Source organism: Diceros bicornis, chromosome 22 (assembly GCF_020826845.1).
Source record: "Diceros bicornis minor isolate mBicDic1 chromosome 22, mDicBic1.mat.cur, whole genome shotgun sequence".
In the NCBI taxonomy this organism is placed as follows: domain Eukaryota; kingdom Metazoa; phylum Chordata; class Mammalia; order Perissodactyla; family Rhinocerotidae; genus Diceros; species Diceros bicornis.
Genome location: NC_080761.1, coordinates 25135764 through 25159661, shown reverse-complemented (window position 1 = coordinate 25159661; position 23898 = coordinate 25135764). Strand labels below are relative to the sequence as shown.

Below are 23898 nucleotides of genomic sequence, written 5' to 3'. Positions count from 1 at the left end.
TGACTGTAAACAGGTTAGGTGAAAAGTTAACTTGTTACCTCTCACCGCACTTTTGTACACGATATTTAAAAACTGGAAAAATTTCAACCAATAACCTTTACAGGTATCATTAATGAAGTACTGTGCCAGATGTCTTACAGATACGCCTTCATTTCATTCTTATAGCCATCCTCCAAGGGGAGTATTATCATGTCCATTTTACAAATGGGAAAACTGAGGCTCTAAGCTAACAGAGACAGAATTCTCTGTCAAATTTGACTCCTAACCCTATGTTCTAAACTGACTCTCAAATAAGTGCGCAAGAAATAACTTTTGCCAAATAGCACCCAACTGCTGAAACTCACCCGTTTGAAGGAACTTATGCAGGTATCTATAATTAAGTCAGGAATGTTCCAACTTGAACTAGTTGCTGTCAATTTAGTTTTAAAAATAGCTCTGGCCTGAGGCAAAACATGCCTCAAGTATTTCAGATTGTTTTGTCATTCTTGGAGTAACCTTTATTGAAAAGCTGTAAATTCTTTCATTCTCCTTCCAGAAGAGCTGAGAACAATCCCAGAATGCACATGATTTCTGCCTCTCCTTTATACGCAACTTTTTACAAGAAAAAAAAAAGGTCCTAGGCCCTTGGACTTTGCACGCAGTCTCCTAATCAGTTGCCTGGAAAAAGACGACATTTACGGAGCACTTATTAACATGCCAGTCATTTTGCAATACCATCTTTCTTAAATACAATCATCCTAAATTGGGCGCTATCATCACCTCCATTCTACATATAAGAAAGTAGAGGCAGAGAGAAGTCCAAAGCCCTTGGTCTCTCTACTCTTCACACCATGCTGACTCTGCCACAGTCTGCTTGTTGCTGCTGCCCCGGAGAGCTCTGCTCCGAGACAAAAAGGGAGGAATACCTTAACAAGGCAGGGGGCGGGGGGTGAATTCAACCTAATGGATAAATGTTTGAGCCTACTAAGGCCAAGATGCTATGATGAGGGAGAAAATAAAAGGAACAGACCCTCAAAGAAATTAAATCTATGTGCAGTGTCAAAGACACATCTAAGTAAGTGAAAAATAGAAAACAGTCCCTTCTGAAGGTTTCTCAGCCTCAGCACTATTGACATTTTGGGCAGGATAACTGTCGTGGGGGCTGTCCTGTACATTGCAGGGTGTTTAACAGCATCCCTGGCCTCAAACCAATAGATGCCAGTAGTACCCCTCCCCTGAATCATGATCATCAAAAATGTCTCCAGACATTGCCCAATGCCCCCTAGGGGGCAAAATCACCCCCCAACCCCCCCAAAGCCCCTGAGAACCACTACTCTGAATGAGATAGGTATTGAAATACATAGAAATAACTGGTTCTTTCAGGGCCTTATCATAGTCAGGTGCAAGTTTTCAGAGTTCTTTTTTCAACATATTAAGACGAATCAATCAAATGCAGAATTATAATCTTATAAGAAAAAAAGAGCCCCCCCAAATTTCTTGTTCATCAAGGACATCAGCAGCACTTGAGAGACAATGCTTACATCCTCCCAGACCTGTGGTTTGTTGAAAAATTAATTTACGCCATCCACGCTTTGATCTTCCAGCAAATTATTTCCTGAGACAAGATTTAACTTGCGAGCGCCCCACAGGCTAACCAGCTGTCAGAGCGGAACTGGCATCAAATTCCAGGTGGTGAGCGGAGAGGGGGCTTCCTGTCCTCCCAAAGGGGACCCTACTCAGTAACACACCAAATGCCACCGAGAGGTCCAATTTTCCCATGAAAAACATAGAGGTTCAAACTACAACGCAGCTTAGCTTTGTGTTCAAAGGAGAAAGAGGCTTTTAGGAGGTGGGTCCATTTTATATACCAGCACTAGTATTTCCATTATGAAAGCTTTTTTGTAGTTGTTTTAGTTTTATTTCTTAATTTCACAATAAGGAGGAGAGTCACAACCCAAGTGGTCTCCTTGCTTCTATCGCTTTTTTCACTAAAAGAGGGAAGGAGGAAGCTTCCAGTCTTCCAAAAACTCTTGCTTGTCTTGAACCTGTCCTGCAAGGTATATGCTGCCAGCCAGATGGGACAGATGAGCCCTGAATAAAATGCTTGTTGTACTGGAAACCGCATGCTTGGTCTATACGAATGCTGGTTGCAAACAAAGACCAAAGAATTAATTTTGCTATGTATTCATCCTTACCTTGGGTTATTGGCAGAAAAATGAAACACCTTCTCCGCAAAGATGTCTAAGTCCTAATTCCCAAACTTCTAAGTATGTTACATTACATGGCAAAAAAGACTTTGAAGACATAATTAAGGTTAAAGACCTCTGAGATGAGGAGAGTCACCTGGGTTATCCAGGTGGGTCCCATGGAATCATATGAGTCCTTGACAGCAGAGAGCCTTTTCTGGCTGTGGTCAGAGAAAGAGAGACAGGACACAGAAGTAGCGGCAGGAGAAATCTGAAGCGTGAAAGGGATTCAACTCACTGCTGGTGGCTTTGAAGATGGAGGATGGGGGTGATGAGGTAAGGAATGCAGGGGTCCCTAAATGTTGAGAACAATGAAGAAACGGATTCATTCTCAGAACCAGCTCTGCCCACTCCTGATTGGATAGGATTCCAGTGAGACCTGTGTTGACCTGACCTACAGAGCTGAAGATAATAATACATTGTGTTGTTGTAAGCATTAAATTTCTGGGTTTTGTTACAGCAAGGATAGAAAACAAATAGCGATTTTGGTACCTGAAAGTGGGGTGCTGCTGTGACAAATACCAAGAAACGTGGAAGTGGCTTTGGAATTGGGCAGTGGGTGCAGCCTGGAAGAATTCTGAGAAGCATGGTAGAAAAAGTCTAGATTGCCTCGAACAGACCTGTTAGTACACACGGACATTGAGGACTACCAGGAAGGACTCAGAAGGAAGTGAAGAGCACAGCAGAGAAAACATAAATTGCCTTAGAGAATATCTAAATGCTCAAGAGCAGGAGAAATCACCAATATTACCATTCTACCAATCGCTGCCTGCTATGCACTAAAAGTGAAGCCCCAACATGACAAATCAGAGGGACAGTTCTGCTGCCTGGCAGCTCTACTGTACAATGTGTCTTCCGTGACAATGATAAAGCTGTTTTCCTTGCAAGGCGACTACCTCCTAGCCATGTGGCCCGGGGCAGACAACCTATCTGACCCGCACTCGGGGATGATGGTAGCACCCATCTCACAGGACTGCCATGGGGATTAAACGAGGCCATGCATGGAAAGCCCTAGTACAGTGCCGCGTACACAGTAGGCGCTCAAAAATGTGAGCTATTTTTCTGACCTAGTCAAGAGGGAAATATGACTGGAGAGGACTATATCCTTCCTTTCTCCCACAGGAAAGCATCCGACGCGTCTTCCCTAGGGAAGACTTAGGGCCCACGCACAAAAGAAGGAAACAGAGGCGAGTTTGGGGGATGTTCAGGAAGCCACTGCTATATAAATCAAAGGCAAGGTTTGGGGACTCAATGGGGCTATTCCAAAATGCAAGGGACAGATGGGCTGAGGCCTGGGGAAGCTGCCCAAGGCAGCAGAGAAAGAAAAAAAGGAGGCTGAGTTGTTTCTCTGGGTGACTCTATTACTGGAAACTTGCCAACTGCAGTTTGAGAAGACTGGGCAGAGACACTGTGCCCCTCTCAGGGCCAACTTGGACCGGAAGTGATGTGGCTGGGTCCCACGGTCGAGAAGCCAGCAGGAGGGGGTGAAGGGGGCACCCTCAAAGAAAGACATCATTTTTAATTCTCCAGCCTGGCTTCCTACCTCAAACTCCCCTCTCCCCCACTTCCACCCATCTCCATCCATGGAATTGTAACACACAACAAAAATTAAAAGACCACAATTGTTCCTAGATAGGCAAGGCAAAGGAAAATTTTACAGAAGCGCATAGAATTTGCTACTTAAGAAGGACAGTTTTTCTCCTATTGTAAAAATTTTTTAGTTTTGGTGCTTTCATAAGGTTTCTGGGAGAAGACATCATGGGGAAGAAAAAAGGCACTGAAAGCATGTGAAATATCCTTTCTGTCTCTCTACATCTGTACCCTTGACTATAAATTATAGTAGTTCATTTCCCAGGATTAACAGTCAAGAGCTAAATGTCAGCCAGCAGGCTACTGCATACCTAAGAGGAGGGACAATCACCTTAGGAATGATTCACATAGAACCAAGTAGTGAAGAATTAAATCATTCTCCGCTGGTATGTTTATAAGGCATATACCTCTGCCAACACAGTCAGCATTTTCTGTTTAAGAGCCGCATTCCCCCCACTTCTTTCTTTCAAAAGAATCTCCTGGTGCCTGCTGAGAAGACATCACATCTTACATTACTGTCTGTTGGTAGTGTAAGCCACAGCCTCCCCAGCAATGTGATTAAGGCACAATTTTTTATGAGCAAAGCACGTGTATCCACTGAACACAATAATGCTTTCAGAAAAAGAACAAGTTTCAAAAGTTCTTCCAACAATCCCATTGTTTTGGATTCACAAGCTGGAAAAACGTACATTTCTGCATTACATTTTCTGAATTTCCCCAAGTTGGGTAGGCTAAATTCTTCACTCCCACTATTTATTACTCAATGCCCTTTCCAAGTAAGCCCAGACAGGCAGTCATCAAAGCAGATGCATTATTTGGGTGCATAAGACAACAGAACTGGATCTTATCTCTGTCCAGCCCTCCCCCCGCCCCACGCTGCAAACCTCTGCTAACCCCCGCGGATAAAAAAGCAGAGTGGTAAAGGGGCTGGGTGATTTATATTCTTCTTATCTCAACGCAAACCTGTAGAATCTGGGAGTGTCAGCTACTGAATCTCAGATCCTCCTAAAAGGATGATGTGAGCGCCTAGTGATTTTGTTTTGCTTTTCGTAAACACGAGAAAGGGGAGGTATGGCTTGGAGAGAGTTAGATAATGAACTTAGCTACTGAAAACAAATTCCAGCCTACTTTTTGAAGAGGAAAACAACAGAATGGGTAGGAACTGTTCAGAGCCCACATGACCTTTGCATCTGCCTCACTTAGTCTATCAGGAACTAGAAATGCCACCCCAGTTTTGATTGACTGGGTGCGAAGAACCAGCATCTTTTTTTCCCTGACTTCTCACAAGGCAGCAATCACCTTCAACCAGGATGGTCCAGACACCTGAATGTGACACAATAAAAAGTATTCCGGATTCAAGTAAGTCAACTGTTCAGGACTGGAAGATCTTAAGAATGTTTTGGAGAGAAAAAAATATATATATATATTACACATAATTATTTACATACATATGTAAAAACTTTCCATTTTGTATGCCTCTTCCACGGGCATAAGAGGTTTCATATACTAAGTACTTAGACTGTACCAGACACTTTAAACGCATTATGCATTACTTGATCTGTTCCTTACAAGAACCCAGTTAACAAACTGCCTCCGTGTTCCCTTTTTAAGATGAGGCTTAGGAAGGTTAAACAACATGCCCCAGAGGCATAAATCGGCAGACCTAACCTCTGAACTCAAATTCACGCTCTGAACCCAGGATTAATATCTTTCATATACCGTGATTAGCAACAGATTCTAAAAACAGCTATGACTCCTCCAAATTACCCTGGGGGTTCAACAAATTTTACTGACAAAATTAATGATTATCTCCTTTTTTCAACAACCTTTGTTCCTCCATATGAAAACTTCACACACCCAGCTTTGCCTCTGACTGGCAGTAAGTCACACTCTCTCCCTGGCGCTGGTTTCAAAGCAATGCAAATATTCAAAAGTGCCTTCCTCTTCCAGGAGTCACCATCACTGCAGGACAAAATCCAATTCCAAAACTGTGCTGACCACCAACCGCACGGTGCCAGATGCCCCATTATCTGCAGCGTGTTACCCAGCCTCCAATCACAGCCACCTCCTGCGCTCTCCCGCAGCTGTGTACACAAGGTTTATTATACTACAATGGCCAGTGTTGCTTTCTGGCCAAGAGATAAGAAGGACACAGTTGATTAAGATGCTACTGTTGGTAAGGGAATCTCTGATCTACTCCAGAATTCTGGAAGTGCATTTCTTAATAATAAACTCAGCAGTTTTACTCACATTCAAGATGTCTGAAAACCAGTGATTAAGCCTGCATTTTAGTCCCAGGCTTAACCAGCAAATTGCATGCTCAAACCAAGTAGCTTGGAGGAGACTTTCAAATAAGTAATGTTTAGCTTCTGAGTATCAACTATATATCTAAACATAAAAATAAAACAATTAGAAAGTTTAATGGTTGTTGTCAGGGGCTAGGGGGAGGGGAAAATGAGGAGTTAGTGTTTAATGGATACAGAGTTTCTGTTTGGGAAGATGACAGTTCTGCAGATGGATGGTGGTGATGGTTGCATAACAACGTAAATGTACTTAATATCACTGAATTGTACATTTAAAAATGGTAAAACGGTAAAACAAACAAACTTATGCTAACAGTCAAGTGAATGCTTCTTTTCTGAAACCTCTCACTTAAAGGGGAAATGAGGAGCAGCATCTTTTAAAACAAATCACTGGAAGATCTTGGGCCCATTCTAGGCATTACAGGGAAGACTTTAAACACAAGTTGTAGGCCCAGAGCTCCTGAAAAAAGACCAGTGCTCTCGAGTTCCTTTTCAATCTGTACACACTATGTGGAGCCAAAATGTCCTAAGAGTCATCTGAGGAGAGGACTGAGCACAGGGGCTCACAGCAGCCCACCCATTATTTCACAGTCTTGTTATGGACTGAATGTTTGTGTGTGTCCGTCCCCCTCCCCGCCCCCGCAAAATTCATATGTTGAAGCCCTAACCTCCAGTGTGATGGTATTTGAAGGTGGGGCCTTTGGGAAGTAATTAGGTTTAGATGACATCATGAGGGATAGCCTCCATGATGGGATTAGTGTCCTTGTAAGAAGAGGAAGAGAAACCAGAGCATTACTCTCTCCACGATGTGAGGACACAGCGAGAAGGCAGCCTTCTACAGGCCAGGAAGCCGGCACTCATCAGGACCCAACCATGCAGCACCCTGATCTCGGATTTCCAGAACTGTGAAAAACAAATGTCTGTTGTTTAATCCACCCAGTCTGCGGTATTTTGTTATAGCAGCCCGAGCTGACTAGGACAAGTCTACTACATAATATATCTGTGTTTGCGCTCATATTCAATTAACGTTTTAAACTCATTACCGACAGAAGAAAAAAAGTTTCCGAAATGCCTCACTCAGGAGCATGTTTTTTGGGCACCATAGCTCAGGTGGGCATCTGACAAGGCCCCTTCTCTCTCTCTGTGTCACAATATAACATGGCAACAGTCTGGCTCACACAGACACACACACAGAAGTGGCAACTGTTTTTCCCACTTTATGGGCTATTTCCGAGTAACACTGAGGAGAGATGCCAAAAGGCTGTCATGGTTCAGAATGAAATGGTCTCTGGTTCACTGAGTCTCTTTTTTCACCTCAGACAAATAAACGCTTTTCACTGGAGGAAAATTACGGATGCTGCTGCACCCCAGTTGACTACTGATGCTCCATTTTCATCACCTGAGAATGAACTGCTGCATCTCAAATGAGTGCGAGTTCCCACCATCAAGTCTCTCCATCCCACTTTCAAACTTAATAGTTTTGGTGTACAATTGTTGACCTATGTAGTCATTTTTTTTCCTCCCTCAAGGCTAATGTTCTGACTTGTAAGCCAATCCTGATCCCAAAGGTGAATAATTAAGTACTACTTACCCTTGTTTTGGCATTTTGTTTCCCCTTCATTGGGAAAAAAAAGCACAACTTGCATTAGAAAACTCTGACCTTTACCTAGGTCAGTGTACTTCTTTTGAGTTACATAAAATGTAATTTCCTTTAAAACTTGCATAATTCATTTTAAATGTCACTGCAAAATTGATGGTTAACATCAACAAAATAAAATAAAAATAAAAACCTAATCCTCCCAAACACAAAAATATGTTAGAAAACTCCTATTAATCAGGATAGAGTTACAATTAAAACATGAATAGCTAGGCAGATCAACCGAACAGAAAAGTCAAGAAATGAACACAAAAGCATATGGGATTTGGTATATGATAAAGGTGACATTTCCAATCAAAGGAGAAAAATGGATTATTAATAAATGGTTGGGAAAACCAGTAGGCATCTGAAAAAAAAGTAAACTGAGATCACTACTTACTAAAATAAATTTAAGGATTAATAATTTAAATAAAGAAATGGAAACCATGGAAGTACCAGAAGAAACACTGGACAATAAAAAATATGTATTTTTAGAGTGGGGCAAGCCTTTTTCTCTTTATGGCATTCAATTCAAAGTCCTTAACATAAGCAGTTGGTAAATTTATCTACATGGGGGAATGCAACATAAGCCAAGTCAAAAGATGAACAATAAACTGGGAACCACTCCAGTTCTTATCACAGATAAGGGGCGGATTTCCCTTATATATAAAGTGACACAACTTGATAACAGTCCAACAGCAAAGGATAGAACAGTTCACAGAAAGGTAAATACAAATGGCTCTTAAGGACTTATGAAAAGATGCTCAATCTCCTAAGAGAAATGCAAACAGATTAAAACCACATGAGACACCATTTTTCACTTATCAGATTGGCAAAGATTAAGAAGTTTCATAACATACCACGTTGGCAAGGATGTAGAGAAACGGTTACTTTCATACCTTGCTGGTGAGAGTATACACTAGCACAGCTTCTATGGAAGGTATTTGGGGCAAAACCTATTACAAGTACAAATGCACATGTCCTTTCACTTGGTAATTCCATCTGTATGATTTTACCACATGTGAGCAAAATAATGTATGTACAAAGTTATCCTTTGCAGCACTGTTATAAATAGCAAAATCAATAGGAAACTGATTCAACAAAATATGGAGTATCTGTAAAAAGAAATACTATGCTGCTCTGTTTAAAAACTATAAAAATATAGGGAAAAGTATACCTATATAGAAGAATCTCAAGACATATGTAAAGTATGTTATTATTTGTGATTTTTAAAAAAGGGGAAGAATATGATAATACAAACACACACATTTCTTTTTTTTTGCTGAGGAAGACTCACCCTGAGCTAACATCCATCACCAATCCCCCTTTTTTTTTTTTCCTTGAGGAAGATTTGCCCTGAGCTAACATCTATGCCAATCTTCCTCTATTTTGTATGTGGGTTGCCACCACAGCATGGCTGCTTAGTGGAGTAGGTCCACACCCGGAATCCGAACCAGCAAACCTAGGCCACTCAAGTGGAACACGCTGAACCCAACCACTAGGCCACAGGGCCGGCCCCCACACACACTTTTTTATATACGAACAGAGTACCTCTGGAAGGAGGAACACTGACTGCCTGAGGAGGGAATATGGTGGCTAGTGGCAGGAACTGAGAGGTTTTTCATTAAATCCTTTTCTATCTTTCAAATTCAAGCCCATGTATTATTATCCACTTGAAGATTATTTTTTAAGCAGCAGAACGGTTGTAAGTAAAGCTAAAGAAGTTCACCAGAAAATGGAATAAAAAGACAAAGACCTAGAAAACAGAAGAGAAAAAGGTAAGAAAATCAGAGGATTGCTCCAGGACCAACATTTGAAAACAGGAATTCAATCAAGAGAAAAGAGGAAGAAAGTTACCAAAGATAATTCAAGAAATTTTCCAATAACTGAAAAACAGAAGTTTCTAGATTGGGAAGGCCACTCTGACCCCAGAAGAAATCAGTAAAAACAGATCAATCAGAATACTTGGGACAAAGAAAAGATCCTAAAACCTTTTAAAGAGAAGAAGTGGGAAAAAACTTCAGCTTTCATAAAAAACTAGACTTTTAGGGAGCAATCTTTTCAAAGTTCTGAGGGAAAAGAATTTTTAACCTAGAATCATATACTTAGCTAAACTATCAAGGGTGGGGGGAGACAATTTAGACATGCCAAATCTCAAAAAATGTATCTCCCATTTAACCCTTTTCAGAAGCTGCTGGCCAATGCCCTCTACCAAGGTAACAGACCAAGAGAGACCATAAGCAGAGAGGACAACATGGGATCCAGGAAAGAGAAATGAAGGGAATCTCTGGGAAGACGGGGAGTCTTCATAAGGGGTGCCTTCAGGAGGAAAGGACCAAACAGATAGCTGCCTCGAGGTTTTCAAACATAAAGAGAGGAAGGTTAGGCTTCAATTTAGGGGGAGGAATCAGTGAGAGGTACATAAAGCTAACAAACAAAACAATTATTAACTCTGGGTGAGAACAAGCTGTATGAGGAAGGAAATGTCATTTAAATTACACATCTCAGCTGTGAATTATTTTCATAGTTATAATAATATAAACACTATATATTAACAAAATAAAAAACTATATTTATATTAGGAGGATTTGAGAAAAGAGTGTGGGAAGAAGTTATGAGTTATAGTCTCATCTTCCACAATATGAAGACAATAAATAATATCCAAATTTGGATTTTAAAAAAATCAAGAAATGACAGCATAAGTACGTTTTCTCAAAACACTGCCATTTTCACAGGTCTACATTAGTCAAATATCAGCATTTTCTTATGGTTCAACAACATTAGAAATATAAGAGATTTGTAAGTGGTTACCTCTAAGGGGAAAGAATCAGGTGGGAAAGGTGAGGCAGAGAGCTACTGTTTTTATTTATAGGTATTGTAGAACAACGTGAGATTTTAAAGTATACAAACACTCACACATAAAACATGGTTAAAATTTTTCATAGAGCCCATATTCAAGGTTTTTCACACATGAGAATTATTGATGGGGCTAATTTGCACTGCCACAATAATAAAAGCTGTATTTCAAGCAGCATGTGAGAACAGTCGAGGGTTTGTAGGTCTACTGCTGCTGGAACTGACCACCAACTCCTACCTGTGGGCTGGGGACACAGGCGTTGTGTCCACCTTGCTGACTCACTCGTTGGGAGAAATGTCTCAGACACCATGCCAGGATGGTCATGTTCCTTGAAGAGTTCAGGATTTTTCAGATTGTTCTCATTAACTTTTTAATTTTTGTAATTTTAAAATGACTAAGATCACAAAATAAAATCAGAGGTGCCAGTACTTTCATGTTTTCTAACACCTCATTCTTGTGAGAGGTAGAGTTAGGAAAACACGTGGGTTTGTATGCAGAACTCAGTTAAAAGCAAATGTGAGTAGGGGGCCAGCCCAGTGGCACAGAGGTTAAGTTCACACACTCAAATTCAGCAGCCCAGGCTTCACCGGGCGGGGACCTACACAGTACTTATCAAGCCATGCTGTGGCATCCCACCTATAAAGTAGAGGAAGATGGGCATGGATGTTAGCCCAGCGCCAATCTTCCTCAGCAAAAACAGGAGGATTGGCAACAGATGTTAGCTCAGGGCTAATCTTCCTCACCAAAAAAAAAAAAAAAGCAATGTGAATAGGAAACTGAACTAATTTGTAAGAACCAATGGCTTTAGGTAATCAGATTTTACAAAACAAACCAAAACTACTTGCAGGGCTGGCATGGTGGCGTAGCGGTTAAGTTCACGTGCTCTGCTTTAGCAGCCTGGGGATTGCAGGTTCGGATCCCAGGCGCAGACCTACACACCGCTTGTCAAACCATGCTGTGGCGGTGTCCCATATACAAAGTAGAGGAAGATGGGCATGGATGTTAGCCCAGAGCCAATCTTCCTTAGCAAAAAGAGGAGGACTGGCAATAGATGTTAGCTCAGGGCTAATCTTGCTCACCAAAAAACAAAACAAAACCCCAAACTAAAGCTACTTGATCCTTCGAGTGATAAATTCTACTGGTTAAAAAACTAGCCGTGCGGTTTCTAAGGATTCACTGTGAGATCCGCAATTCCAGTTCTAACAGATGAGCGACAGCCACAGGAGCAGGGAAATCGGTACAATCCTTTGTTGCTTAGTCTCCTGGATCACAGTGCTAATGTCACCACATGCCTGCCTAAATAAAAGTACAACACGTATTAGAGTCATTAACTCAAATCTGGCCAATGCAGAAATACGAAATTCTGTAGATTTTTGTAAGCATCTATGTGACATAACTTGCCAAGACTACCCAAATTCAAAAAGAGATTTCTCCAAAAATTTCAAGTAAAATTGAAGTTCCAGGAATACGTTCAAGCCCATGGCTTTGGATACCCCCTGAAACTCTTCCCATTTGAAAAGCACAGACTAAGACATCAGTTCTTATGTGCCCCGATGGAACACCCTACCATTCATGTAATCCTTTCGAGTGTTAGCCAACAACTAACTGTGGCAAGAAATTCTTCACAAGATATTCTTGTCAGAAGTTAGGGTCTTTGGGTTCAAGAAACAAGAGTTTGGGACTGACTAGCCAAAGAAGTAGACAATAGTAGCTTACAAGTATATTAACTTGTATAAGTGTATCCAATGAACTAAAAGCCCACAGAGAGATAGCATATCCAGAATTGCTGTTGCAGAACACTGATCAAACTAGTAAGTGGCATACTATCTAAAACAACGGTGCTGACCTGGCTGGAGCTCAAAAGAAAACCAGCTATAAGCTAAGACAAACAAATCTCTTTAATAAACGACTTCTCCCTTGTAGATCGGATTTGAATTCTTATACACCATTCACTGCCAAAGGTTACTCGAAGGGTCTAACAATAAAAGGCACAGTTATTGTCAGAAAATAAACAAAAAGAACTCCAGAGCGACTTTTCATCAAGTGAAAGCTGGGGAGAGGGGCAAGGAGGGAAAGGGTTGCATTATTTTACCTACATATTGGAGCAAAGAATCACTATCACAACTGCATAAAGCATAAAACTTAGGTCCTGGCATCCTCGTAGCCAAAGCAGAAAAGGAAATGTGATGAGTTATACAACTTTTACAACCAGAAAAAAAAGCCTCTGTTCATCAGGGAAATAAATGTTTTCCTAACAGTGAACTGAAACATACACTTTCTCATATGAGGGATTCTAAACGGCTCAGTAAATCTTCATTGGCACCCAACAACAAATATCTGTTAAGTGCCTTCTATGTTTCCGGGCTCTGTTCTAGGAACTTGGTATATATCAGCCAACAAATCAGATAAAGATCCCTGTCCTGGGGAAGCCCATACTCTACCCGGGCAGACAGACAATAAACAAACATAATAGGTAAATTACGTAATATGTTATTATGCTACAGGAAGAAAGGAAGAGTTGGGCAAGAGGGATCAGGAGCAGCAGAGGCAGATCATAGTTCTGAATAGATAGTCAAGGCGTTGAGATGGTGACGTCTGAGCAAGAACTCAGGGTGAACATGTATGGAACTGAGAGGAGCACTTCGGGCAGAGGAAGGCACCAGTGCAAAGGCCCTAAGGGGGAGCACACAGGCATGTTTGAGGAACAGCAAGGAGGCCAGCGCTGCCAAGCAAGGGAGGGGGCGGGTACAGGAGACGAAGTCAGAGAGTAACGAGGAACCAACCAGGTCAAGACAGCCATGGGGTTCACTATAAAAACTTTTCCTCTTACGGAAACAGGAAGCCAACAGAGGGTTGGAGCAGAGAAATGTCATGATCTGACTTTTGTTTTTAAAGGATCACTGTTGAGAATGGATGGCAAGGGCAGAGGCAGGGAGACCAGTTACGAGGCTACTGCAGTAACCCAGGTCACAGAGGATGGTGGCAGCCGAAATGGGGAGAAGGAGGCCAATTCTGGATATATTCCTAAGGTAGAGTCAACAGGATTTGCTAATGGATTGGAGGTGCAGTGTGAGAGAAAGGAGAGTGGAGATGACCCCACAGTTTTGGGGTTTTGCCATCCATCAAGATAGGGAAACTATGGGAAGACCCAGTCTGGGGGTAAACCAGGAGTTCTGTTTTGGCCATGCTGAGTTTGAGGCAGCTATGGGACATCCAGGTGGACATGTGAGGAGGTAGCTGGACATATAAGCTTGGAGTTGGGGAAAGAATTCAGAGCTGGAACAATAAATGTGAAAATAACTGCAATATGGATCGTACCTAAAGCCACGAGACTGAATGAGGTCACCAGGGGAGTCAGTGTCTACAGAAACGAAGAGAAGGACTGTGCCCTAGGGCCCTCCCCAAATCAAGGAGCTGAAGAACCAGCAAAGGAAACTGAGAAGGAGTGGCCTGTGAACGAGGAGGAGAACCAGCAGGTGCAGAAAACTTCTACTATGACCGTGCTTTACATTATCCATCAATAACAGCAAAAGGCATAACATCACGTCAAAGTTCAAGAAGGCACTTCTTTGGGAAGCTACAGCACAACGGTCCAGGATTTCAGCTTTTGGCCAATTCTGGCTTGATTACCATGAGTTGTCAGCACCAAGTGAGGGTGGTGAAGGGAGAGCCAGGGCAGGTCAGAGACTAGAGGTCAGGAAAGCACGGGCAGGCACACGCTGCTAGCCCAAGGAGCATAGCAAGGTTTCGAGAGTAAGCTGGGTTAGAAGTCCAAGTAGCTCATTGAGAAATACCAACCACAAACCCAAAAGTTAATGTGCAGTCCCCTCCTGATCTGTCCCTGCACAAGTTCCCATTACAGTGTTTGCCTTCTCCCAGTTTAACCCCATTCTCGGTCCTGGGCCTGGAGAGCAGACCCCATGGCATACCAGGAGCCCCTCCCTCATTAGCAAAAGGGCCCAGAAAGAGTCTCCTGCCCTTGTCCAGTACAAAGGACAGAGACCCCAGTGATCCCCCGAGCATACACATCTGCTGGTGAGAACAATAAAGGCCACAAAGGCAGCACAGAGAGAAGCGTCCTCTCTCTCTCTGCACCACATATAAGCAGGACCCTCTTAAAATCTGTAAATGCACCAAGCAAGCATAATATATGTGTGTTTATATCCAAGCTTGTTCCAAAAAGCGCTTCAGGCAACTTTAAAAATAAGACTGAACTATATTTACCTTAATTTTAAAAACGGAAAAAAAATATATTATTGAGATCAAGGGAAAATACAATGGAATAGTAAATGAGGCCAAAATTAATTAGCAGAAATGACTATCATTAAGTTCCACATGGTTGTTTAGGAGTAGGATTGTTTAACAGGCCAAAGCAATAAGGAAATCACAGTCTCTTACAAGATTCACGTTGTTTAATAAATCAAATACATTCCCAAGAAATGCCCCAGCCTTTCCTGATATTGAGGCCTATGGCAACTTTTCCATGGTTCTTCAAAAAAGGGCTGCTGAGTGACACGAAAGGGACCGCAGTGTGCGCGAGTTTCCTGTGGCTGTTTCTTTACATTATTTCCTATCCCTCAATAACGGAAGCTGAGGGCATAACACACGCTAATTCAATAACAGAATTTAGAGGGAAAAGAAAGGGCAGCATTCCAAGCGCTCAATATTTTGACGGAACTGGTGTGTAAAACCTGTTAGAATTTCATGAACCCACGGTATTTCTCAAAGAAAGTTTTCATTAGGAGTTGGGGCAGGTCAAGTGCTCAGGAGGAGGCAGAGTGCACCATTCCATGGTACCCACGGAGGGCTGGGTCCACCTACTTTAAACGTCAACCAGCTACAGTTAATAATACTGTATTGTACATTTGCAAGTTGCTAAGAGAGTAGATAGATCTTAGAAGGTCTCACCACAAGAAAAAAAATTTGTAGTTATGTGGTGATGGATGTTAACTAGACTTATTGCGGTGATCATTTCGCAATATATATAAATATCGAATCATTATGTTGTACACCTGAAATGAACATAATATGTCAATTATATCTCAATTTTTTTAAAAAGTCAACCAAGCAGAAGCAATTTCAGCCTTCTCGTAAAAATCACAGAACTTACGCAAGACCTCTGCCTAAACAGATGGCCCCCACTTCATACAAAAGGACGCGAGGTGAACCTACAAGAATGGCCAAGATCCCTCCCACCAAAAAAAAAAAAAGAGAGTTCTGAATCTCCCCAACATGTAGATGGTGAATAACCAATCCAGGTACTAAAGTTCTATACCTCACGTAACTACAATTATAATTTGCCATCTTTCTTCAAAGGATTCTGATTTGGTACTTTTTCAATGATGAGACAAAAATTCCCCAGTAAGGATACTGGTAAACAGCTCAGTAATTTCACTTTTGAAAGAAAAAATCCCAGGGCAGATTGACTAGGGCCTAATAAAGTTTAGTTTCCCCAAAAGGCCCCATTTCTACACTTCTCTTTGCAGCACCATCTGCCTTTAATTGGCTGCCAAAACCATATTAATTCAGGCAGTTAAACAAAAGACAACTGACCAATAAGATAGCAGTAATATATGGAAAATCAAGATATCAAAGTCAAGAGAGTAAGAAGAATTTTCAGATTAAAATACAGATCTAGACCCTTGAGAAACAATGAGTGGAAAGTTACCAGATTGTGGGTACAGCTCTCCAGCTCATAAAAGATTAATCAGTCCTGGACAAAATATAGACCCTGTTTTTCATATCTAGGCAGATTTCTGAAGCATAACCTTAAACCCCAAAATACAGATTTAATCAACTCTAAAAACTGTTTCTGAATCAGCATACAGACCATTAAACCTCTTTGAATTAAATACAGTTTTCCATTGTGGTAGATTATGTTGTTGTTTCAATTATATGCTGCCCTCCCCATAAGAGGATTATACTTCTCATTGTCATGTGACTTACGGTGTCTCCAGATGGAAGAATTAATTACACTTTCCTACCCCATTGTTAGTAGGCTCAGCCATGTGACTTGCTACAACCAACTGAATGTGAGTAGAAGTGACATAAAAGCAGAAGCATTAATAGCCAGGAATGGACTGGTCATTTTCTTTCTTACCTTCTACCACGAGATTATGTCCCAGACTGGGGTGACTCATTCAGCCTGGATCTTGAGTAAAGAAGACCCTTGGAGGAGAGCCATAGCTATCATGTAATGTGAACAAGAAATTAAAATATGTTGTTTTAAGCTACTGAATCTCATCTAGTAGTCTACGCTGAGAGATGACACAATCACTTCATTTTTAAAATGTTTTAATGATTAATGGAGTAATTAATACCTAGAGCAGCGCTGGCCCCGTGGCTTAGCGGTTAAGTGCGCACGCTCTGCTGCTGGCGGCCTGGGTTCGGATCCCGGGCGCGCACCGACGCACCGCTTCTCTGGCCATGCTGAGGCCGTGTCCCACATACAGCAACTAGAAGGATGTGCAGCTATGACATACAACTATCTACTGGGGCTTTGGGGGAAAAATAAATAAATAAAATTATTAAAAAAAAAAAAAAACCTAGAGCAGCCTAATAAAGGTAGATGGACATGTAGGTTTTACTGCCAGTGAATTTTCATGCTAACCTAACCTGCATAACAAATACAATAAATTGAAAATAATACCTGCCTTTTTCTAATTAAAGTTCTTACCTTATAAACATGTGCTTTGTGTCTGGAGGCGGGGACTTAAGTTACTTGTTTGAGTGACCTTTAGAAGACCTTCCTGAGAACAATGGTAGGTTCAAAGAAGATAAGGTTCAACAGCTCACCTTTCCACAGGCATGTATTTAATCTCTATCTGATGGGGGGATAAAACAAGAATCAAGGTTATAAACTTAACCGACATACCAGTCTCCCAGCAAAACAAGGAAATGTAATTGTCTGGGATTTTATGGGATGTAGAAATCATTCTCAAAAAAGTCCAGGTTCATTTTAGCTTTTTATTATTGGTCCCTGCCTGGAAATCTTACCCATATAAGATCTGATGATGCAAACTGTCTTTCAAATGACCAATTAGATCTGAACTTTATGAAAATTACTAGATCTCTCAAATTTTTTTCTAGAAGCCAAAGAAAAACAATATTAAAAGTTAAGACTCCTCTCATAGCTACTCTGATGAAAAGACACATGAATTCAGGTAAAAACTTCATTTCTGAAGGAAAAATACTCAACATCACCTCTTGCAAATTTGTGATGGGGTCTTGGCAAGCTGAAATCCAGAGAAACTCAGAACACTTACTAAGACTAAGTTGACTCAAGAGACTAGGAGAGAAATAATGCTATACTCTGCCTTGAAAAGTCTTGAATCTGGGGACCATGGTTCCATCAGTGTTAGCAAGCCCACAGATGTCAGGAAGGCTATTTGCATTGTTAAGTTCAAATCAAGTTAGGGACAATATTTCCTATAACTGAACACAAAGTTATACCCAGAAGGTGTGAATCTTCATGCATTTGGGAAATTATTCCATAATTCCAAAATGATACAAGATACCAGCTCCCTCTACAAGGCTAGTTTGTGATGGATCTTGGTAAAAGGAACGCTCAGGGAGACTCTGCAAGAAATCAGGGTCAAGTTGCTGGGGTGTCCTGTTTGGAAGTGACCATGAGAGTCTAATTTGGTTGTGAGAGAACAAAGAATTTCCTGGGGACTCTTTCCTGTTCCATATAGTGACTGGAAAAGAGAGGAGGAAGGAGACATTCAGCAAGAGAACAAGTGACAGCAACATTTTTCTTCCCAGACACATTTCCCTTTTTAGAAAAAGCCACCCATCCTTAGCCTTGGCTGCCTGTCTCCTACATGATCCCCTGGCCACAGCTGACTGGACCACAGAATGATTCCTATTCCCAGGGGGAAAAGAAGGAGACAGAGGCTAAGCTCATCAGCAGGGAGGGAGACAGTAAACTAGAAGGTACAAAAAAGGAGTTAGGCTTACAATGGGAGGTCATGATCACAAGAGCTGGGCTGCCATTTTTTATCACGTGTGAGCTGAAGCAGAGACAGGTGGTCTGTAGGGAAAAGCCAAAGAACGGTGCAAATGTTGGAGACAAGATACCCTGAGCGCCCCAAAGAAATCATAACTTCAGGTCCTAACTCCCCAACTTCCAGGAGGACTGGCTGGGCTACCATGCTCTTGGGTTTCACTGAGTTCCTTCCAACAAATTCCTTATTGGTTTTTTTTGTCAAATTCCTTATTATTGATGCTGGTTTGTTTAAGCCAGTTTAAATGAGTTTCTCTTTTTTGTGGCCAATAAGCCTTATTGGTTTATTTATTTATTTAGGTATGTGTGTGTGTGTGTGTGTGTGTGAGATCAGCCCTGTGCTAACATCTGCCAATCCTCCTCTTTTTTTGCTGAGGAAGACTGGCGCTGGGCTAACATCCATACCCATCTTCCTCCACTTTATATGGGACGCCGCCACAGCATCGCTTGCCAAGCAGTGCATCGGTGCGCGCCCGGGATCTGAACCGGCAAACCCCGGGCCGCTGCAGCGGAGCGCGCTCACTTAACTGCTTGCGCCATCGGGCCGGCCCCGGTTTATTTACTTTTAAATGCTTGATCTTAGTAAACTTTTTAAATTAAAGAATCAGACACATAAAGTACATAAATCTTAAGTATTTATCATGATAAATTCTTACAAATGAACATACCCACGTCATCAGCACCTATATCAAAGACAGAAAACATTATCAAGACCCCAGAAGTCCCTCTAAGCTTCTTCCCAGTCAATACATCCCTTGTGCCACCCCCTGCCCTATTCTGATTTCTGTCACTCTCGATTATTTTTGCCTCTTTTTGAGCTTCATAAAAATGAAATCATACAGTATGTATACTTGTTTCCAACTTCTTTTACTCAATATAATATCTATGAGATTCATCATGTTGTTCTGTGTAGCAATAATTTGTTCTTTTGTATTGCTGTGTAGTATTTCATTGCATAACCATACCACAATTTATTTACCCATTCATGGATATTTGCATTGTTTCTATTATTCCATTATGAACATTCTTGTAAATGCTTCTGGTGCACATATACACTCATTCCTGTTGGGTGTACATATCTAGGAGTACAATGAGTCATAGGATGTGTGTTTATTAAGCTTTACAGATAAGTCCAAATAGCTTTCTAAAGTGGTTAAACCAATTTACACTTCCACCAGCAGTGTTTGAGAGTTTGAGCTTTTCTATATCTCCATTAATATTTGGTTATTTTTTTTTTTTATTTTAGCCATTTGGGTGGGTACATATTGGTATTTTATAAAAGTTTTAATTTGCATTTTCCTGATGACTGATGATGTTGAATGCCCTTTTGCTTCTTTTTAAAATTAGGTTTTCTGTTTTTCTTATTGACTTGTAGATGTTCTTTACATATTCTGGACAAGTTGCTTATTAGTAAAATATCTTTTACTTTGTGACTTGCTTTTTCTCTCCTAATTTGTATTGCTAAATGAAAGTTCTTAATTTTAATGAACATGAGAACAGGCAAAATAGTATAAGGTGCTGTAAGAAATAAGACCTAATCCTCTGGGTCTATACGGCCACTGATTTAAGGAAAGTTAGCTAGTTAACTGAATGGGACCTAGCCTTTGCAAAGCCCTGGACTACAAATACAGTGTTACTATCCTCACTTCCCCAAAGCTTCAGATACAAAGAATCACCAATTTAACAACCAGTAGTATGCCCATAATTTATGAAGTGTATTTATGCATTATATCCTGGAAACATTGTTAAAAATGGTGAATGGTTTGCACCACCAGCATAACCAGCAGCCCTGCAGAGTATTTCCCAGAAGAGAAGTTCAGAGCACCAACTTGGGGTCCTAAGAATCTCATCTCTCCTCATCCCAGTGCCCCCAGTGACAAGTACCCCAACCTCAACAAGTACCCCAACCTCAACTACTTCCCAGCAATTACCAGGAATCCCATTATCCTAAACAACCAGTGAAAGTTTCCTTGGCCTGGGGCAGCGGGAAGAGTGATCAGATTTCAACAAAGCAAGAGTAAGGCTCACAGCTATTACCTCATTGATCCTCTCAGCTCCTCTGTGCAGTATCTTTCGTTATTCCCATGTTACAGGCAGAGAAAGATTATTTTGCTCAGCCGAAAGTGTGGAAGAGCTTGCAGAGAAGGGAGAAGGGAGGTGGCACTTCATGGAGCTGGGATTTCCTCCTGGACCCAGGTCCCTGAGGCTGCCTCTGCCCTTTTACTTGCTCCCAGGGTTCTTCTTTGATCCACTGCGTGCAAGTGCAACGCGGGATCATAGCCCTGTCTCTGCTCCTCTGGCCATAAGCAAACAAGACAGCTCTTCTGAGATTTTTTTTCCAGGGAGTTGTACAGTCAGGAAATACTATATCCTAGATGTTCCTTCCTTTATCTTCCCTCCCTCTTCTCCCTTCCCTCTCACTCCCTCCCCCAACAGCAAGACACTTAAACACCATGGCATAATGATATCAATGTTTCTTTTCAGACACACAGAGGCAAAGGAAACATATGCCTGGCAGGAAGCAGTAGAGTCGAGACTCTGGAGCCCAAGCTCCTAACCTATATCCAATCAGATCTCGTCAACCTGACCAGCCCAAAAATAAAGGTAAAAAGTGGGGAAGAAATGGGAAAGGAAAAGCTGCCCAGGGTCACTGAAGCTCAAAGAGAGAAGGAGATGCTCAGGATGAAGCATCTTTTCCATGGTTTTGGCGCCCCCAACCCCGCCTGGGACCCAAGCTTAAATACACACATCAACATGTGAGTAATAGGAAAGTAGTTATTTGGTGAAATTGGATGTGAGGCCAGAGGTTCGCAACACTTTTTCTTTGGAAGAGAAAGTTCCCAAGAAAATGATTCATAAAGTATATAAACTTCAAAGTCCTTAAGCAGTATCTCCGCCTTTTGCCAGTGAAGCTGACAGAGCAGGAAGAGTGACAGTTTGTTCCGTGAACTAAAGCGGCTTTATTGAATCGTTCTGGGCTGGCTAAGAGTCCTCAAGGTCTTCTTACTCATTCTTGACTTCAAGAGGGGAACCGCTGGCACACCTTCCCCACAACCAGCAGACCTGAGCCCAGACACAGTAGCACTCTGTTTCTGAGTGAGAGACACTTTGGTTCTCTAGGTGTGAAAAGCTATATGAGGACATGGGATTGCACCAAAGGAAAACAAAGGCCTTCCAATTAGGTTTTCCTGTGTCCCATGAGTATCCAGACAGTAGCCTTTTGTTTCCTGAGGCTGCCTAAAATAAACCTAAAAAACAAACAAAAAGAAACAGCTGTCTTTCTCTGTTAGCCTAAAAATTGATTAGAACTCTCCCGACAAAACAGAGTCCACTGAATTTGGGGAGGACAACTTATAATATCCTCATGGCTCCAAGTTCTCAGACACACATAAAGAAGGCGTGGGTGGACAGGACTGGTGGAGATAAAAAACGGGGTACAGATGCATCCCTGGCAGGTGGGGGATCAAACCTCATTAGGACAATCTCTTTATAACCAAAATGGTTAAACTTGAGCCGATGGAAGCATGGAATTCCTGATACCTAAAGGATAGGTTACCACACAGTGGGCACCTAAACCACCAGGGTAATTGATGAATTGGTACCTTCATGCAGATCTGGCAGCCTTCATATGTTACTGAGATAATTATGCATTGTCATTCAGCAAATATTTTTGAATGCCTACGAAGCATAACCTAGTCATTGCCTTTCCACCTAGCCTCTCCATAAAAAGCCCCCCGCATCCCTCAAGCCAGCGCCTCCCACCACATCAATGTCATCCCCAGCTTTATGGACAATTCTCAGATCCCACTCTAGTTTCACAACTGTTCCCCTTTCCTCCTCCCAAATAAAAACATACTGGAACACAACTAAGTTCATATGACTTCATTAGAGGACTAACCTTGAATTCCCTCAACTTTAAAAAAAATTTAAAACAATACACACAAACATTCATAGCAGTAAACTATTTGAACTGCTTCTCCCAATTGTTACTGAAACCCTGCCAGGGCTAAGAAACTTTATGTTGTGATAAGTAAACTTCAACCATTTCTCTCCCAACCTCCTCTCCTTGATAGGGATTCAGCAAACTCTCCTCCCTCTCCTGAATTATAACTCTGAAAGGAGATCAAAGTGTGGTGTCTCTGGAGGCAGAGAAAGCTTATTCTGTCCTCAAGGTCAGAAGCTTGGGTTCTCCAAAGTCCCTTTAGGTTACCACCCAGAATTTAATCTGGCCACCAAGAGGCCAAACAGTACAGACAAATACCTTAAAGGTATTTAAGACCAGCAGCGTCTATCCCTTGATTAGCAATACCCCTAATAATACTTAAGGGAAGATGGAACACATGCACTGAATAAGTACAAAGCTAGGCTGCATTCTTAAGGAGGCGTACAATCCTTAAAAAGAAACAATTGAGAAAATAAGTGCCCTAAACAGAAGATGAAGGATGAAATTCCAAAAGGCCAACAGGAAATAAATCAAAACAAACTCAAGCACACCAAATCATATGTTAAGTTTCATAAAAACTACTCATTTCATTTTCTAAGAAATGGCAGAAACTTTTGGCACTGCCACTGAAGCTTCACAATATCCAACTGATCCATGTTAACACTCCTTTCTTTTTTTCCTTTAAAAAATTATGCAGCAAGAACTTAAATTTTCTTTTACATTTTCATGTGGAAATTTAATTCCTGGCCAACTATAGAGCATGACTCAGACAAATTCCCCAAGAAAAATGTCACAGTGAATGGTAAAAAGATCAACAGATTGACTTAACAAATTAGAAAAGTTGAAAGAGTAAGACAGCATTAGCAAAATTTCAGTCTTTAAATGTATTAAATACCTTAATTCTCAGAACCAATAGAATTAAAATTCATAAACTTCCATTCTTTAAATTTTTATTAGTAGTAAATCCCTTGAGATACATGTCCCACCAAATTAAAAGAAAAACACTCTACCAGAAACGAATTTTAGAGCACGGAGAAACAGAAAAGATAGACCAATTTAAAAACTGACATGAAATGTCTAGATGAATTCTTTAATTGGCCTTGCTTTTCTGTCTCACTATGCCATAAAATAAAAAGAACATGAATCCTTTTTGAGGTGCTCATCTTCATTAGTCTGGGGAATTCAATAACACATGTACCCAATGGCTAAAATAAGACAACAGATAATAATAAGCACTAGCAAGAACGTGGAGCAACTAGAATTCACACATCACTGGCAGGGACATAAAATAATAAAACCATTTTGGCAGTGTCTACTACAGCTGAACTGTGTGGCCCAA

General features: G+C 41.3%; 1 protein-coding gene across 4 annotated transcripts in view; it reads right to left on the bottom strand.

Moving 5' to 3' along the window:
• Positions 1-23898, bottom strand: part of KANK1 (KN motif and ankyrin repeat domains 1) — a 200160-nt gene that overhangs the window by 169432 nt on the left and 6830 nt on the right. The window contains exons 1-3 of one of the 4 annotated variants that reach the window (XM_058565714.1): positions 18571-18659; positions 17288-17435; positions 496-657 (exon numbers count right to left, since the gene is read on the bottom strand). The exons of 2 other annotated variants lie outside the window; for them this stretch is intronic. The gene's annotated coding sequence lies outside the window, so the exon portion shown is untranslated. Of the gene's footprint in view, positions 1-495; positions 658-17287; positions 17436-18570; positions 18660-23898 lie in introns of those variants that run through there. One more of the 4 variants, XM_058565715.1, reaches the window with a different exon arrangement.